Source organism: Tinamus guttatus, unplaced genomic scaffold, assembly GCF_059628265.1.
Source record: "Tinamus guttatus ecotype Peru unplaced genomic scaffold, ASM5962826v1 Tinamus_guttatus_pri_ptg000033l, whole genome shotgun sequence".
NCBI classification, from domain to species: domain Eukaryota; kingdom Metazoa; phylum Chordata; class Aves; order Tinamiformes; family Tinamidae; genus Tinamus; species Tinamus guttatus.
The window spans coordinates 2,532,208-2,549,913 of NW_028288567.1; the positions used below are offsets into that span (position 1 = coordinate 2,532,208).

Sequence of the window (17,706 nt, forward strand, 5' to 3'; positions counted from 1 at the left end):
TTGACAATGCTAAATCCTATCTGGATGACTGGGAAGCAGGATTATACAACTTGCTGTAACAAATAACAAAATGTACTCACGCAATAGCTTTCATGCAGAGATTAATACCTTCACCTTTTATCTATGTTTGTACAGTACCCAAACAATGTGGACACCCAATTCTGATTAAAGACTTTGTGTTCTGTTGTCATAAAAAATAACAGAGCAGTTGCTTCTGCATCTAAGCAACAGTACTGCCAATAAGGGGACCAGGCTTATTTCATGGCTGGGCCAATGATTTGTTGTGGGGTCCTGGGAAAACCATCAGTACCTCCCTGATCTGCTGCCCAGGGTGCCTGGTTTGTGTGCAGGTGGGGCAGGACACCCACTGACTATCCTAGGCATGGCTGAGCCCTCACCAAGCCTTACCAAGGCCAAGAAAAAAATCAAATGTCCCATGTGGTCAAAGAACTGCAACTTTTAAGCAGACTTCATTTAGTATTTCACTGCTATTTTCGCTACAAAGATATGTTATAAATATGCCACCTGCCAGGATGCCTATTCGAACAACTACCATTCCACTGCATTACAGTTTTTTTGTTTTTTGGAAGTCAGCAAAAGTGCCTGGGTCAGACTGTCTCTTAGCAACTCTCATTCCCCTTCCCTAATAGACAACAGGTTTCGTTTCCCAGGCTGGCAGGTTTTATATGTGCCTCCGCCGCATGAAGCAGGCTGAGGGGTCCTACAGCACATTTTTTGAGCTGATTATTTTTCCAGGACAGGATTATTTTTCTTTTCATGTGTACTGCTTAAAATTCTGTGTGGAAGTTGGTTGTTACCCCATTACACTGAGCAGCCTGGGCCAGTTTTATGTATTGCTCATAAACACAAATTACCTAAGGCTAACAGGATCACTTCCCCGTTCTTCCTGTCACCAAATACTCTCTTATAACAACTAGCAATGCCCAAGAATGAAGGAGAGACTAATATGCCATTTCAGTATCTCAAAATATAGCGCTCTCTCTTCTTCTTTTGGAAGAGCAAAAATAAGACATCCCTTGCTTTTGGACCCATCGGCTCAGCTGAAGTGTAAGAAATAGCTGTAATATATGCCTAAAACCAAAACTGGAAGTGTTAATTTCAGGAGGGAAAAGGGGGTTCACTCATTTGTGGAAGAGTATCACAGTTCACTGCTTTTCCCAAATCCCCTACAGGATGTAACTGGTTTTATCCCAGCAATAGAAAGGAACTCTTGGCTACGTATTTCCTCTCAGTGAATACAAACATGTAATATGGTCAGTGCGGCAGTTATTTAGGCAAATGTATTCCGGAACCTTCCTGGTAAGCTCATTTATTTGCTAATTTATCATCCTTCTTACTGTGTTACTATACAATTGCATTGGTGTTTGTATCTGGTATCTGGTAGTTGTCAATGCAACAGGAAATAAAGTAAATAAAAGGGATTTAGTTGAAATCTGGTCCTTCTAAAAACACAGTAAGATTCAGGTGCTGTAGTTCCCACTCTGTTTTCCTGGCATTTCTTGTTGCTACATTTAATAAAAAAATCTTGTCTCTCCCTTGTTGTTGTGTGAAAGGCCCACATACAAATTAAGCCAACACTAATTTACTCTATATAGAAGAAACAGTTTAGAAGATAACAAAGTTCTATTAGAGCAAAACAAAGCTACTTTTTTTTTTTAAATAATCTAGCTCTTTTCTGTTCTATTTATCTTAATTTAAAACCATAAGGAGAGCAGACAAACACCTTAGAGTGAATCCACCACCGCCTTCTAAAAGAAGGTTATATTCAGGTCAAAGTCAGAACGTTATAGCCCAAGTATGAACCTGGAATAATAATGCCACGAGAAGCTTCCCTTAAGTTGTTTGCCAGATGTTACAAAACTCAGTGATTATGGTCAGAAGCAGTATCCACTCCTTGGCTTGTGTCTTCATTTTTGGCTTGCAATAGGCATTCTGGTTAACTTCCTAGCAAGTGTTTTATAAAAGAGTTGGCTGCTGTGTAGCTTCTAATGAGTTTTGAAAAAAAAAAAAAAGGAAGATTCAAAGGACTGCAGGGGAAAAATAATAGCAAAAATAGCAAATGCTTTCTAGGTCTGTCACATCTGTCCTGGGCATAATAATTGAATGATCTGTCCGGAGCATAATAATTGAATGAATTGTCTAAGACTCAGTTAAGTTAATGCCATTCTAAAAGAGTTATGAATAATCCTCATGATAACTTGTTTTAAAAAAAAAAAAGAGAATTTAGTTGTGGTTGAGTAAGACAAAGTGTTGTCTTTTAAGACTTCTGTAAGTCCTTTGGCTTTGTTCTGCATTTGGACTATGACATGAAAATGCCATGTTTAAAAATGTCTAATTGGGAGATATGGCAATGTAATTAGAAACGAGGACTCATTGCAAAGCAGGTGTTTCTAATGCAAAGATGATTCTTCATATTACTTTATTAAATTATTCCCTTCAGTTATTGAAAAGAAAACATAAGTTCATTTCTTACAAAGCTTGAACAATTACATCTGGGGAATCTGTGAATAACAAAGGAATGTTTACTGTAACTAAGCGATTTGCATCACTCAGTAACAGGGAAGCATATGTGTTTCGGCATAGATAACCAAACATCTCAGAAAATCCAGACTATGTGAGACTAACCTGGACAGCCAGTGTCATATAACTGAAAAATACCTGTACGTTCCAGTAGATGAACAGCTGATCTCCCCAAAACTTGTATAATGTCAGTGAATATAGATGGTGGAAATCTCAAGTTTAAGTAGAGTGAGCCTTTACTGCTGTTTCATTTGACAGGTGGACTACTGTCAGAATTGCATGTCCTCTGTAACTCTACTACTTAAGAAGCATATATAAATTGTGAAAGAGGCAGAGGAGATCCATAAACATGACAAAGTCTGGAAAACATGCTTCATGTGGAAAGATTTAAGGAGCTTAATATTTTCAGTTCCCCAAAAGGATGGTTAAGAAGTAACTCGATTCCTTGTAGGTAGCTACAGACAGAATAGAAATTTAACTATACAGTCTGTCAAGCAAAGATTTAATGAGGCTGGACAAATTCATACTAAAAGTAAGGTGTGCATGCTCAGAGTGAGGTAAATTAACCTTTGGAACAGTTTAATGAGAGGTAAGATGAAAATAAACCCCCAAAACTCTGTAAAGCAAGAATGAATGCACAGAAGACTTGTGGTAAAAATAAGGCTAGATTAACTGCAACCATATGTTCTTACTGTATCTCTGAAACTCTGCAACGTAGTAAGTTATTATGGATTACCTACCAGCTCACCTGAAATTTCATTTTTCTCATTTCTTACTGTTATTCTTAACTGATATCATCTCTGATTTTGGGGCAGGGCAATACAAAGACATACAAGGACAGCTACTCGTATTCACAACTACGGACCAAATGCTGCAGTCCTGCATTGGTCTGATGTTAAGACTGCATAATTTCACATTTCAGAGCAAGCAAGACCATTTCCTTCGTCAGAAAGCAGAAGCTAATTGGGCTTCTGTAATGCTCAGATTTGATTTCAGATGCTCTTTGCCTATATCAATCCATAGCATGTAGGTGTTTTTTAAGCCCAACACTCTGGTTCAGCATTACTCGTTTTCATCAACATTTAAATGCTGCAATAGTATAAAGTGAGTAGAAACAAAGATTTTATAGGGGAAGAAAAGCCTCAAGAAAAGCCAGATATATTCAGTAAATGCTCCAAAGTGACACTGAATGTTGCTGTTCACCCCGTTGTTTTCTAATCCCATGACAAATTCTGCTCATTTTACTAATATAAGTGCTCATCAGCAGGGATTTCCCTGGGGGGAAGGCGAGAAGGAAGCAGCTTTCATGAACAAACCATTAATTTTGTGAATTCTGAACTCCTTGCAATTTTTGGCCATAACCCATGTCTGCTGCAACTCGCTCTGCGTTACTAACAAACTCATGGACAATCAAGGGAGCTGACAGCACTCGACACGACTCCTCCATAGACTGTACCTAAATAAAAGAACACTCTCTTCTCTCATTCTAGCCCATGGGGACTTGATTTGGCATTTGTTTTACTTATGCAAAGAAGGTAGTACAGGCTTCTTAACCTTTCAATCAATATAAATTTGACATATTCAAAACAGGAGGCTTACTACTCTGTTACTACTATCCCCTCTTAACCTGTAAGTATTTAGAGATTCCCATGTAAGCATAAAAAAGTAAATTCTGACAGAGAAGCTCCCATTTTTTCAGCCTTTCTCATCTGAAGCATACCTCAGCATATTTCTGATAGGGGAAGCCTGTTCTCCCTTTCTCACATAAGAGCACACATTTACAATGGTAATAAACACCTGTAAAAAGCTGGTCCAACAGAGTAATAAATCTAGCATCACTCCTTTTAATTTTTCATGATTCTCGTCTCCTAAGTAACCAAAACTTTGTAAAATCTCTTTTCACCAAGATACAGCTTTTCATCAATTACATGAGGCCAAGAGGGAGTGGGTGAAGGGGTGCCCACTTGCCAATTCCTTTGTATGCCATGGAGCCATGATAATTTATTCTAGAATTTTTATTATTTTGGCAAACAAAATTTCATATAACTAAGTTACTTGTTAATTGAACTAAGTCTGTATATACTATCATTAAAAAATATTCCTCCTAGCTGGTATGACTGGAAGTAGAAGTCTTATTTCTATCTGCAGATCCCTGACAGAAACATTACAGCCACTGGAGAGGTAAATACGGTTTGTAATGGACTTTATGGGCTGGCAGTCACTTTATACCAACATTGCAGCTATGGTGTGCAAGGAAGGGTGGAATTTTAAAAGCTGGAATACCAGAGAAATATCATGATTCCTTAATTCCCATTCCCATACTGACTATGCATGCTACTTTCCCCTCCAGCAGCAGAGTAAGAACGCAGAGTTAAAATAGCATCAGTGCCCGATGGTTATGACAGGGCTGGTTTTCTCTGCATACTCTAGCAGTTCCTAATACCTTTTTCCTCCCCAGTTACAAATACTTCTTTCAACATCCCTGATGCTGAAATGGATGGTGTAGTGAGGAAGATGTGGCAAGGAATCTGGTGCCTGGCAGAGTAGGCGAGAGCTGCCCAAGAGTGGACTCTCTACATGCTGATCAAAACCTGTCAAGGCTGAATATACAAATTCTGTTTTGTCAGCAATGTCTAGCTGTGTTGCAGCCAGTAGCTACCCAAGGATAGCACAGCTGAGATAAGGATATAGTTATAGCAGATTTCAGGAGCCCTTAGGACACAGCAAGTTGAGTCCTGCCTGGGTGTCCCACCTGGATCCAGCAGCCTCCAGTCGGTGACCCCTCTGCACAGATCCCAGGGCTCCCTGCACAGGTTGGACTGTAAGTAAGTCCTTAACTAAATCCATCCCATTTAACCCCTCGTGAACTTTGAGTGTCCCTCTAGGCCAGGATCTAACCCTCTCTTTCCCGCCGTGGGGTCACAGATGGCTGAAGAGGGAATTGTTTAATTGCCAGCTCTATAAGAAGACCCAGTGTGGTGACAGGTATGTTAATTAATCTCTTGTGCCTTGATTTCCTCTCTGTAAAAGAGTATAATAACACACATTTACTTCTGTTCTATCTGGTGCATAATTTAAGGCAGAAATCACCAAAAGATAGTCCGTAGCCTATGCAGTGGCTACCATAAATAAACTCATATCCCAAACGGAGCCTCTAGCACTAGCATAGAATTTGAAGTGGGAGAAGAATAATTTATGAACCAGACAAGTTGGTTAATCATTGATAGCTGAATGATCCAGTACAGTCATACATTTGACTAAATCTCATTCTCTTAATCGCAACTCCCTTTTGATACTGATGCACATTTCTGATGCAGACTGTAAGTCTGCAAAATTTATTATTAAAAACCATCTCACTAATGCTTCATAAGATTGCAATAATAGAAAATTGATGTTTGTATATATAAACACATTAATTTTCACTGATTACAAAATGATCCGTTCAATTGCCTAGGATTAGTGACAACTGAATTTTGTGCCTCCTGTAAAGATAAAATTATGTTTATATAATTGACTGTATAGATTATTCACACAAACTGTAACTTTCTTGAGATAAAATGCTGCAATTTCATATTCTTTTGAGCTGTTTGGAGAAACAACTTGTTCTTTTTCACATGTGTTATTGTCTCCAAAATCACAGAGAAACTAAGTTTTAAACTGTTTAAAAACCCAAATGGAAATTATTATTTTGACTAATGTCTGTCTCATGCAGAAAATTAGAAATGGAAAAACATAGTTTATAAGAAGAACATGGTGTGCCATATTTAAAAACTAAAGTACTCTTTAGTACTTGGGAGACAGAAAAATAAGACATCTTTAAGAAATCTGGCATTTCTTTTTCCAATCCTTAAAGCATGTGTGTGTATCTGCACACACACATATGTATGTTTGGGTTTTATATTTACAAAAATGAGTCATAGCATATAGTATGATTATATAATCACACCCATTAAGTGTGTAAAGGAGAAACACTGTTCAATAACTACCTTCATTTGCTTACATATAATGTTCGTAATGTATTGGAGGTGAACTGTATACACTGTAGTCCTAGAAGGGCAACAGTGCAGAACACAGTCATGTGAGTAGCTTGTTTTCATGCTAAAGCTCAACAGAGAGGAGAGGAAATGTTTTGATGACCCCAGAGTGTGCCTCCATAGTCATTATTTGGAACTGGATGGAAAACTCTAGGTTTTCCATCAGGAGATTCTTGAGCAGAGTGAGCCTGAAGCACCTGACCACTTCATACCAACACTTCCCACCACTGATAGTGATGATGATACTATTTTGCTGATCTGCCATCCAGTAAAGCTGATGGAAGCAAAGCAGATACTGCAAAATGGACAGAAAACATACATCAGAGCAGGCCTTGGTGGAGGTGCTCTTGTTCCTGTCCTGGAATGAAAAAGAAGGAAGAAAATTAGGGCAAGATGTCGCGGGCAGCCACACTTGCCCCAGGAAAGGTGGACTGAGTCTGTGATGGAACCTGGGAGCTAAGCTTCAGTAAAGGATCCTCAGAACTGCAGCACTCATCAACTAATGATCTGTGTGCCTCGTAGTCCTGTAGGAACAGTGGGCTGACCTTTATGGACTCCCTAGTTTAGGAATGGTCTGATCAATCTTTCACAAAATGTTAAGTTTTTGCTTCTTTCCTGACTGCTTCCTGTTCAGGTTGCCTAAAGTTTCTGCTTTTCTTACTGAGCTGACCAGCCTCAGGAGACCTGACTCAAACTTGTCATCTGTGGATTTGAGGTTCTGCAACACAGAGGTATCATAGAAATATCGGTTGGAAGAGACAGCTGGAGTTTATAAGCCAGGGGAACTCTCTCTCTTTCAAGCTCCAAGAATGTAATTCAGCTGTAATTCTTACCCTCTAATAACTGAAGAATCTATAGAAATTGCCAGGAGTAACAGTTTAACTCTTGAATGCAATTTTATTTTGAAATAAAATATTTGATTTTAAACAAAATGATTGTAGGTTTTCCCTTTCATTGGAATAATGCAAATGTATCATAATGGAATTAATTTTTTTTCATGATTTTTGTTCTTTCTTTGTAAAAAAAAATCTTATTTTTCATCACTCAGACACTTTCATGAAACCTGATCAGTGATGGGTTCAGTGGCACTGTTTATGTTGTTTCCATACATCGGATGCTGTTTCTAGCAAATCTCTCTTTTCTGGGAGTAAGAAGAGTAGATGTCCTCCTCATCAGACATTTTCAATATTGGGTTGGTCACTGAATCACTGTTTCACAGTAGTTTTTGACTCATGCCACTTTCATGACTTTTGAACAGCTCTGCTTAACTTTATCTTCACAAAAGTGCTTATGATGATGATGATCTGTATTTCCCATATTCCTCATCTCTGATGTATCTCCAGCTAATATTTCCAGTCTTAAGGTAAGGGACAGATAACATGCTTCCATCTCTTGATAAGAACAGAAAAATGGGGAGCTACTGTTGTCATGAGAGCACCACAGATGGAGTCTCACTGTTGCAACAAAGCCAGTTATATGCTGCAGAGAGGACTGCTCAGGAGGCCTGGTGTAAGTTGTTTAACTTTTCTTACAAGATCATGCAATTCCAGCAGAAAGATATACTTGAGGATATTCAGGAGAAAGTCTTATACATTGCAGGTTTTCCATCTTGCCTACAAAATTCTTAATCTAAAGTGCAACAATGCAGACATCTTGTACATTTTCACACTGTTTAATCACTTAGTACTTTATCTGCAGTGCACTTCTAAAAATGAAACAAAGCACTGCATACTACATTATTTCTGTTTTTTTTTTCTTTCCAAAATTACTCTGAGCAGCTGTTTGAATTTTTTATCTTTAATAGGTTTGCATATGCACGCATCATTATTGAATGACTTGAATTTTCTTCTGGCAGTCCACTGGTGAAACAGGTAGTATCTAACATAGATCATACATTCAGAAAGCAAGAATATACTTACAGGAGTGTCTGCATTGAGAACTGGTAAGAAATTGTATCAGAATAAGCCTTTGTCCAAGTTCTTGTGCATTCTGATAAGAATCAAGGTTTTGAAAGCATACCGTATTTAGTAACTAGTAATGCCAGTAGTGGGAGATGGTCATGGAGAGAGTTACATAAAGAGAATAAAACACCATAATGTTCTACTAAGCAGAAAATTAGTTTTCTCCTCATATTATTCTACTAGACTGGTAAAACGTCCTTTATTTATTTCGTGTCTTCGAATATGCAAATGCTAAATAGAAGCTAACCTAATCTGTCAGAAAAAAGGGCTTGGCTGATACACAGTATCTTTCAGTAATGATAAGTATTAAATTATAAAAGTGACTGGCATTTCCCTAGTGACATAGTAATAGTTAAAAGACAAAAATGATAATGGATCCCATTTTCAGTCCTCACTTCCTCCCACTGAGAATCTTACATTATGGCTTGTGTTTGTACCAAAAGAGCCTTGTGCTTATGCTGGCTTCTAAATGTAACAAAAGCCAAACACAAAAATACAGTTAATGCTTAGCATTATAAAAGTAGTATAATGCTCTCATAAGAAACCATTACAAGAAGCACAGATGATTTTTCTTTCTGAAATATCATCTTCTAGGTAAACTTGTTGTTATAGCTATCACAGGTAGTTGAACAAATCCTATGTCCTCTTGATCTTCTCGGATAAATAAGATTCTACTTTTCACACACTTCTGTGTCAGTATCATCTCTGGCAAACATTAAAATTCTAAGAAAAGTTTCTAGGGTATTTCATTCTTTTACTGTAGCACTGTTTTCATAAAGTGATTAATCAAAAGTACCAAGTTTAAAATGATAATATGAAAGAAAGCACAGAAGAAAGAAAGAAAGCACGGAAGAAATACAACATACTATTCAAAATGAGTTAAAAAAAAACACAACAAAAACAAAACAGGATTTGGACTTCAACATGTTATGTTCCTGAACTTTTCTCTCAATTTTCTGTAGTGAAGATCTCTAATGTTTCAATATGTTGAACTTTACAGACAAGAATTGTTTCTCCTCTTGGGTGTATCTATCTTGCACAAATACCTGTCTCTCCAGGCTTTCAACCATATTATAACACACTTAGAGTGTTATTTTACAGCAAAGTCTAATAAAAAATATGCCTCTATGCATCCACTCTGGAAAAATGAAAGCTTTCTTTTTTTCCAGACTGTAAAATTTGTTTTAAAATATGTCTTCTTTGTAGGAAGTGTGTTTGCTTCCACCTAAGTAACTATAAAACAGAAAAGTAGAATATCTCTAAATCTGGAGAATGAAGAAATCTTGGTTCATTCAACAACAAATATGCTTTCCAAGGAAAAGCGACAAATTTCTTGCTTTCCGTCAGCCTTTCTTCCTTTCAAGAAAGGAGAAACAGGAAGGAATGTGATGAAACCCTGGATATTGCGGGCGTTAGCCAAGAGGTGGCGTCACGGGGCAGTGCAATGGGTTTATTATCATTAATTTATCACGAACTGTTTCAGTTGTGGTATGCCTGGTGCCCAGGAATATAGGAAGCACTGAAGGAAATGAAAAACACAATGCAGATTATCAAGGAATTCAAAGGTCCAGTGAGTTCTGGAGTACACACATAGACAACAGTTCTGAGTTTAGACTAGAAAACGAAACAAGAAATTTATTTCTCAAACAACCATGCTGCCTAAGATTATATATATCAAAGATACAAGGTTAAAAATATTAAAATACTCCAAGGTCTGGTAGTTAGCATGTATTTGTGCAAACATGAATCAGTTGTTAGTTACAGATATATACTATTATCTTTTATCTATTATCTACACTTGTAATGATGCATGTTTTTGACACATATGCTGCTTCAAAACACCTTCATCAAAGAAGAAGACAAATATTTCCAAACCAAACAAATGAAGCCAGACATGTTCTGAAAACAAAATAAAACTATACTCACATTTAACACTGGTGTGCAAACTCTTTGGTGCAGATGAATCAACAGCAGCTGTATTAACAGGAACAACAACAACAAAAAGGCTCAATCCAATGAAACATATCACAAATACTTTTACTAAAATTGATAGGGATGAAAACTGGCCATCTCCGCAATTCATTGTGGGAATGTGGCACCATTATACGTAGTGTGAGTGTTATTCATAATGCACACTTACAAACAACCAAATCCTGTATTTTCCCTAGCGATCTATACTATTTTCTCCCTGTTCCCCACCATTATCTTGGCAAACAGTCAGCCCTTATAAGCTACGTTAGTTTAATTGTAGTAAAGTTAATTGCAGTGAAGTGTGGTGAAGTCAGCTGAGTTACACTATCTTACACCACTATCTTACACTGCTGTGCTGTTGCTGTTTCATTCTCAAATCTGGACATTAATTTTGTGACTGTAGCCCATTTTTATGTAAATGTAGGAATAAGAGCTAATAAAGCTAGCCTTACCAACTTCCTTTTTAATTTACAAGTTAAGGGAAATTGTATGTATTTTGTTGTTTGTATTTTGTATCAGCATCTACTGCTGTTTTTCGATTATGTATTACATGGGCAGTTATTTTCACTGCATTTTTTGCTATTTGGTAATTAATTTTTCATTGTAAATATTTAAAGGAACTTCAGTTCCTTTAAGTTTAAGGCTTCAGGGAACCAAGCCCCGTCATTAATGCTGCACACTCTTCAGCAAAGATGTTACAGACCTTGAGAGAGCTATACGCATGATTCAATACACCTGAATATAACCGCGGGAAATATAATGTGGGAAAACACTATTTTTAACTGCTGAGGAAAAAATAATTACTTAGGGGAAGTTCAATGTTCCAGTTATATTTGAAGGACAGTGACTACATTTTCATACAAGGCACTTTGGTGACTGTTGCTAAATGCCACAGCAAATCTGAGCTTGTGCAAGTGCTCCGAATGATGTTTCAGACTTACAGGGGTATTTGCCTTCTAGCAAAGGATTAGGACAGGAATAAGGCTGAACAGACTTTATTTTTAAAAGATTTGAGAATGTTTAGAGGGCTACTAAAAAGAGGCCTTTAGACAACCCTGATCAATTTTTTCAGAAGCACAAAATTCTATTATCTCCTCCAAGGATGTTTGGAGCATGTGGCAGCTCCACTCTTCTGAGCATCAAGATATACAGAAGAGAACCTGGATGTTTTATCCCTGGCAAGTGGGCTCTTGAGAAGTGGTATCATGAAAATAGCTGTGTGATATTTTATATGATTACGTAGAACATCTGTGTCAAACTTCCACTTTACAAGAGGATATCCTTGCAGTGTTACAGTTTTTAACATTTCTCTGAAAGTCTAATCCCACAAGGAAAACCTGTATGGAATGATTAAGCTTTATAATAAGTAGATTATGTGTTCCAATATTATAGGTTCCTACTCAAATATACTCCAAATCTCATTTTTGAGAACTATTACTTCAGACATTCAGAATTAAGAATTTTATCTATTGGAAATTTTCATTAGCAACCACTGTGAGAAAATCTTGCCAGCATGACTCAATTCAGCTACAGACAAGCAGGACTGACATTTGAAAAACATAAAATTGAAACCTATTCAGAAACGAAGGACTTTACTGCTTTTATGCCAGTAATTTCTTTTGCATATATCCTTTTGATATGTAAAACATAAAAGATAGAAAGATTTAAAAATCTTTTGAGTTTTTTTTTCTTCTTCTTACTTTTGGAATTCTCTCCCTTGACATTGCTAAACCAAGATGTTTGGTTTCATCAGTTGATAATAAAACAAACTTCAATTTTATTTATATCAATTATATTTATATAATATATGTGTCTGTATATTAAGAGCAAAGCACGAGGATTTGAGTTTTACGTTCTTAAGTGTTCGCTCTTTCTGTGACATTAGCCATGCAAAAGCCACTGAAGTTCAACTGTATACACCAGCAATCCAGGAACAAGTTCCCAAATGAGTGGGATAGCAATGAACTTGCAAGCAGCATGCAACTTTTGAATGGTGGTTCTGATACCATGATTAAATGATGCACTGGATTTGAGCCAGGTAGTTTAGGATAGAGCTCTTGGCATTGGAAAGTGCCAAAATGATGAGGCTCCTGGGAGAAGATGGTAGCAACAGCAATTTGATCTATTGCTCAACAGGTATATGCTATTATAAGGCTCACTGCACGTTATCAAGGAATTGTTTGTTTAGGAAGCCTGAGAGCTCACAAACTTCTCACAAAGAGTTTCACATTCTAAGGGAATTTTTCTCAGGGTTATTTAGTAGCGTTCCTGTATTCACCTAGATTCCTAAAACAGAACCCTCGCTGCTATTCTCCCACACTGTTCTCCCTATTAAACACATACCTGGGCTAGCTCTAATTTTACCTTTGTTATTTGTGTGATATCATACACATCTAACAATCAGGAAACCATGATTAAAATAAGGCAAAGAAATAATTAGTATTTCCCTTCCTGGCAGGAACATGTCATTCTGTAGAACAGTTTGACCCTGTAGACTTTATGTCTCTCAACAACCAGGACTGCTTTTCCAAAAACAAGGTTACGGTTCCAACTGAGTGTTCTACATATTTCCTCTTCTAGAGCACACTATATTATGCTTCAATTTTAAATTTTACTGCACCTGTTGAGTTAATGAGCAGGAGAGTGGGGAAAGAAAGGAGAAGGAATTTGATAGCCAGTCAAAAGTAATCGCAACAAACATACCATTGCCTGTGATTTCATCTACCAGCTGCATGGATGTTGTCATCATTAAAGATTTTACATACCTTTGGCAGACATAATTTTCCTGTAATGAGCAGACATGTGATCTTGAATGAGGTACTGATTTGAGAGCTTGCAGGAAGATCCTGGAGAAAAAGCTGTGTGAGGAAAAAGAACTTCTTTCATCAATGGGCAAGAAATATCACAAGCAATAACAACTCTAAAAATACTTAAGTATTCCTTCTTGCAGTAAAATAAAAACACGGTACTTTCATTTCTTTCAAAAAGCAAGTAACACAAACTAAGTAAAACTGTAAAAACTGTATATACTGTACATTAATATATTACAGCTTGGTAACACCAGACCTATTTCTAAAACTTCATAATAATAATAATAATAAAAGAAAATAGAAAGACTGAGTATAACCAAAGACAGAACTGGGCCCAGAAAAGAAGCCAGAATGTAGAACAGAAATGTATTATGCATAAACTGTATTTGACACTCCTCTGAATGTGTGCCCTACAAGATTTCGAATTTTGTTGGAAATTTATACCTGACTGAAGTGTCAATAGATGAGTTCAGAGAACTCATTAACCCAGCGAAAAAGTCAAGAAAAACATAAGCATTTATTTCTTTTAATTTTTAATCTTCTAGTGAGGCTCAGATACATCATTCTATTTCAAACTTTCTGAACAAAACTGCCACTTTGGGATTCCTTCTCAAACCATCAGATAGGATTTGTAGATGGAAAGTTTGAAAATGATATTAAAAAATAAACAGAGTAACGAAGACTAGAAATCTAGCTTGCTTTTGGCCTTTTGTCCACACAGGTGGGACTGTCCTTACAGGCAGGCAGTCAGTCTAACCTGTTTAGATTTGGCTTTGTGACAGCAGGAAGTAAATGACTGAATGCTTCATCCTTTATGCCCCCAACATACGATTTTAGTTACTGCCTTAGTTCCAAACTCGATATTGAATTATGAAAGAAGAGGAGCATTGGGCTGAGAAGCTGGAAATTATTCCTTCTAAGCTTGATTTGGCTGCTTTTTTCTTGTCTGAATCTCTTGCCTACCAAGAGGGAAAGTGCTACAAAATATTTTTCACTGCCAGAGAGTGCGATTGCATTCAATTTGTTGTGTCATCTTTTGGACAAGCACAGTGAGAAAGAGTGGCACAAAAGACCTAATGCCATACTGTGTTGCTTTGTTTACCATTAGGCACCAACATGTTCCTGCAAGTAGCTGTAGGTGTCCTAGATGGGCATCAGCATGAAGCCCTGCTTTCAAAAAGGCTGCCCAGCTGCAACATCACATCACAGCCCAGCAGGATCAGCTGCAGAGATGCTGTTAACTCACCTCCAGGACCATCAGTTCTGCCTGTTCATAGAACAGGTAAGCACAGCCAGAGTGCTTACACCATCACACAAACGTGTGCAGAGAGATATCTATAGAAATGATGACTGTATGCTTGTTATAAAACAATACAGGAAGTGCAAAATGCTGAGCAAACTCCATTTCCATCTTGCCACCATGAAATTTAGCACAAGTAGCGGAGGTACAGTAATGAGATCTGATATTTGATGCAGAAAATATAAAGTTCATAAACTGCATAATCATGAGAATTTACGACGAGTCCAATTTCAATCAGCAGAACTACTCACAAATGTTAGTATCATACAAAAGAAAACAAATAGTTAAAATAGTTCTCTTCTGTTTAAAAGATTTCATGTGCTTGAGACCGGGGGTGGTTATTCATTTCCCAAAACTTCAAAACCTTTTGTGCGCGTTTGTTTGTGTGTGAGTTTTGCCAATTCTTCTGTAAACTCCAGCTGGCAGAAGGCACTGGACCAAGCTCTTCAGTAAATATCCAGCAACATCCCTAGCTGGTGTAAAGTGTGGTTGCTTTGATGAGTTCAAATAATAGCAATATTCTAAATCACAACAACTGGACAGTCTTGTCTCTAAGGAAAAGAAAATAATATTTTGGGAAATACCCCAAATCCTTCTCTGATCTGCAATGACAGGCTGATTTCAATATATGCAGTGAAAAAGAGAGCATGACAGAACAATGTGATAATCCAAACAATATCAGAGGATTAAAACTGGATGGAAAATCCATTTATAAAAAGAACATTCTTCTCAAAATGAATTACAGCCTTGGATTTGAAATGCTGAAGATATACAAGGCAGTAGTAGTTTAATTAATTTTTTTTTTTGATTTTCATAAAATCTAAATCTATCTTGGGTCCAGAGAATTACTAAATTGTGCAATAAAATACATTGTGGTTATTCCTATGTAAGACAGAAAAATCAAGCTCTTTTCTTTGCCAGAGACTTTCTGTTGATCCTTGGCAAGTAATTTAGCCTTTCTCTGTGCCTCAATCTCTCATTTGAAAGGAGGACATAAGACCATATCTATATCTCAAAGGATATGTTGTGAGAATAAAAACATTAAAATGAGGAGGTCATGTAAATACCACAAAAAAAGATTGGAGAGATGGTGTTATCTGAGCTCACTAACAAGTTCTCACTTTTTAACAGATTTTCATTTCATTTTATTTCTTTGCAAAATGTGTTAAAATGATGGAAACTCTGAAATGCCTCAGGAATTTTACTAGCCCTGTTTCAGGCTAGTTTACTAGACCTCTTTTGGGCTTTCTTGGTATTGCATGGGTCAAAGATTGTCATTGCAAATTGAAACACTCCTTTTGTGTGCTATTCAGATAAGCATATTTCTCAAACTTAGTTTGAACGGAATCAAATTTCTGAATTTTCAAGTGTCCAATACAGGGCTGACTTATGTGCAACATTCAACTGGTTGCGTTACTAATGTTTCAACATTTTCTGTGAACGAGTGCAGATTTACTTACAGGAATTCTAAGAGAAAGCTGTCTCCTTCTGCAAAATCTTTCTATAACATTGAGTACTATTATATCTTCAAGATATGATTTACATTTTGCTTCTACATCTTGCTTCTCCATATTAGGAAAGATCTCCAGGAAACACAGATCTATGAATGTGCTATGAAGAGTGACAACTCTCTCAACCCTTTTTATTTCCTATTTTATAATGACTTCCCAGTAACCTATGAATGTGTAGTTGTGTGATGACTAATTCACCTACTTTCCGCTGATTGAATTGCAACAGATTGTTTCTGCAAATTATGTCTGGAGGATATATCATGTCCAGAGATATAATCTCATATCATAAATCCAGTAGTAGCAGTATTTAGGTTTGACTGATACACAATGACAGCGATAAAACATGTCTTCTCCATGTAGCTTAAAGACAAGAATATGCTTTGAAAAACACGAGAGGGGACTTTGTTCCTCACCAGACTTTAACTGAAAGCCAATACGTCTGGCTTCTTATGCTAATCAAGAACATGCCAACTAGTTTACTCTGTAAAAGACAACTGTAACTGCAGTGTTGCTATACTGCAAGTAGTAGTTTGCCAACTGCTCGTTACTACAAGTAGAAATTTCACAACGTGACGGACAAAAGTACATGTTTTTATAATCAACACCTCATCTACTGTGAGCCTTAGAAGTCTGGAAATGTGAAATTCTTATCCACCTGTCACATTATTAGTTAATGGAAACCAACTCAGCAATGTGCTTGGGAAATGAGAAAGCTGGTTGACTGAATTAAGCAGATGAGATTTTTGTAGTAAAATATGTGATAAAATATGTATCTGTAATAAACATGTAAATTTTAATTTGTGATTCCAACACTGGAGCATGCAGGCACCTATCAAGTAATAATCTCTAAATAATACTTACGGCTACTTTTGAGACTCATGTGTCCTCTGAAAGGCCCCCTCATGGAGTATGTTGGTACAATGGCTATCATGGCTACCCTTGGTAGAGAAAGAAAATGTCTTGGTCACATAGTAAGGAAGTATTAGGAAGCATGATTAATCTATCTCCCGGCTCTGGGAGGATTACAGAAGAGTCCTTTCCTGGCTAGAATGCTCTGCTCTAACTGATGCAGGTATTACAAGTCTGCCACTTTTGAATTTACTTTCCCTGTCAAATTATTTTGGTCCATTTTGATCCCTACCAATTAATATGACCTTTTTGACCGGATGGTATAGAGAAAATTCCCTGTTACAACAGCATTTACAGGGCAGTTTTCTGCAGGCCACAAAAATGAGCCATGACATTGCGCAAATGTCACATATTTTGCAATCTGGAAGATTGTCTTTGTTAAACATAAATCTTCCAGGCAAAAGAAGCAGCAGCTCAGCATGCTACTATGCTGCTTTTGCCCAGGGGAGCATAAAAAGACACACAGCATAAAGAGATTTTCTAAAGATACTTTACAAAATAATATAAGCTTACAGCATAGAAGTTAGATCTAGAAAAGCCAGACACAACTCAGTACAGTAAGCAAAGAAGTTGCCCCCAACTTCAAATAAAGGGCAGGTTGCAAGTACACTGAATTCCATCAGTGTCATGAAGTTATGTCCCACTGCTGACAGTCGAATTCATCTCAGA

General features: G+C 37.1%; 1 pseudogene; it reads right to left on the bottom strand.

Moving 5' to 3' along the window:
* Nucleotides 1-17,044, bottom strand: part of LOC148596046 (spermatogenesis-associated protein 7-like) — a 35,230-nt pseudogene extending 18,186 nt beyond the window's left edge.
* Between the last annotated feature and the right edge of the window lie 662 nt (nt 17,045-17,706).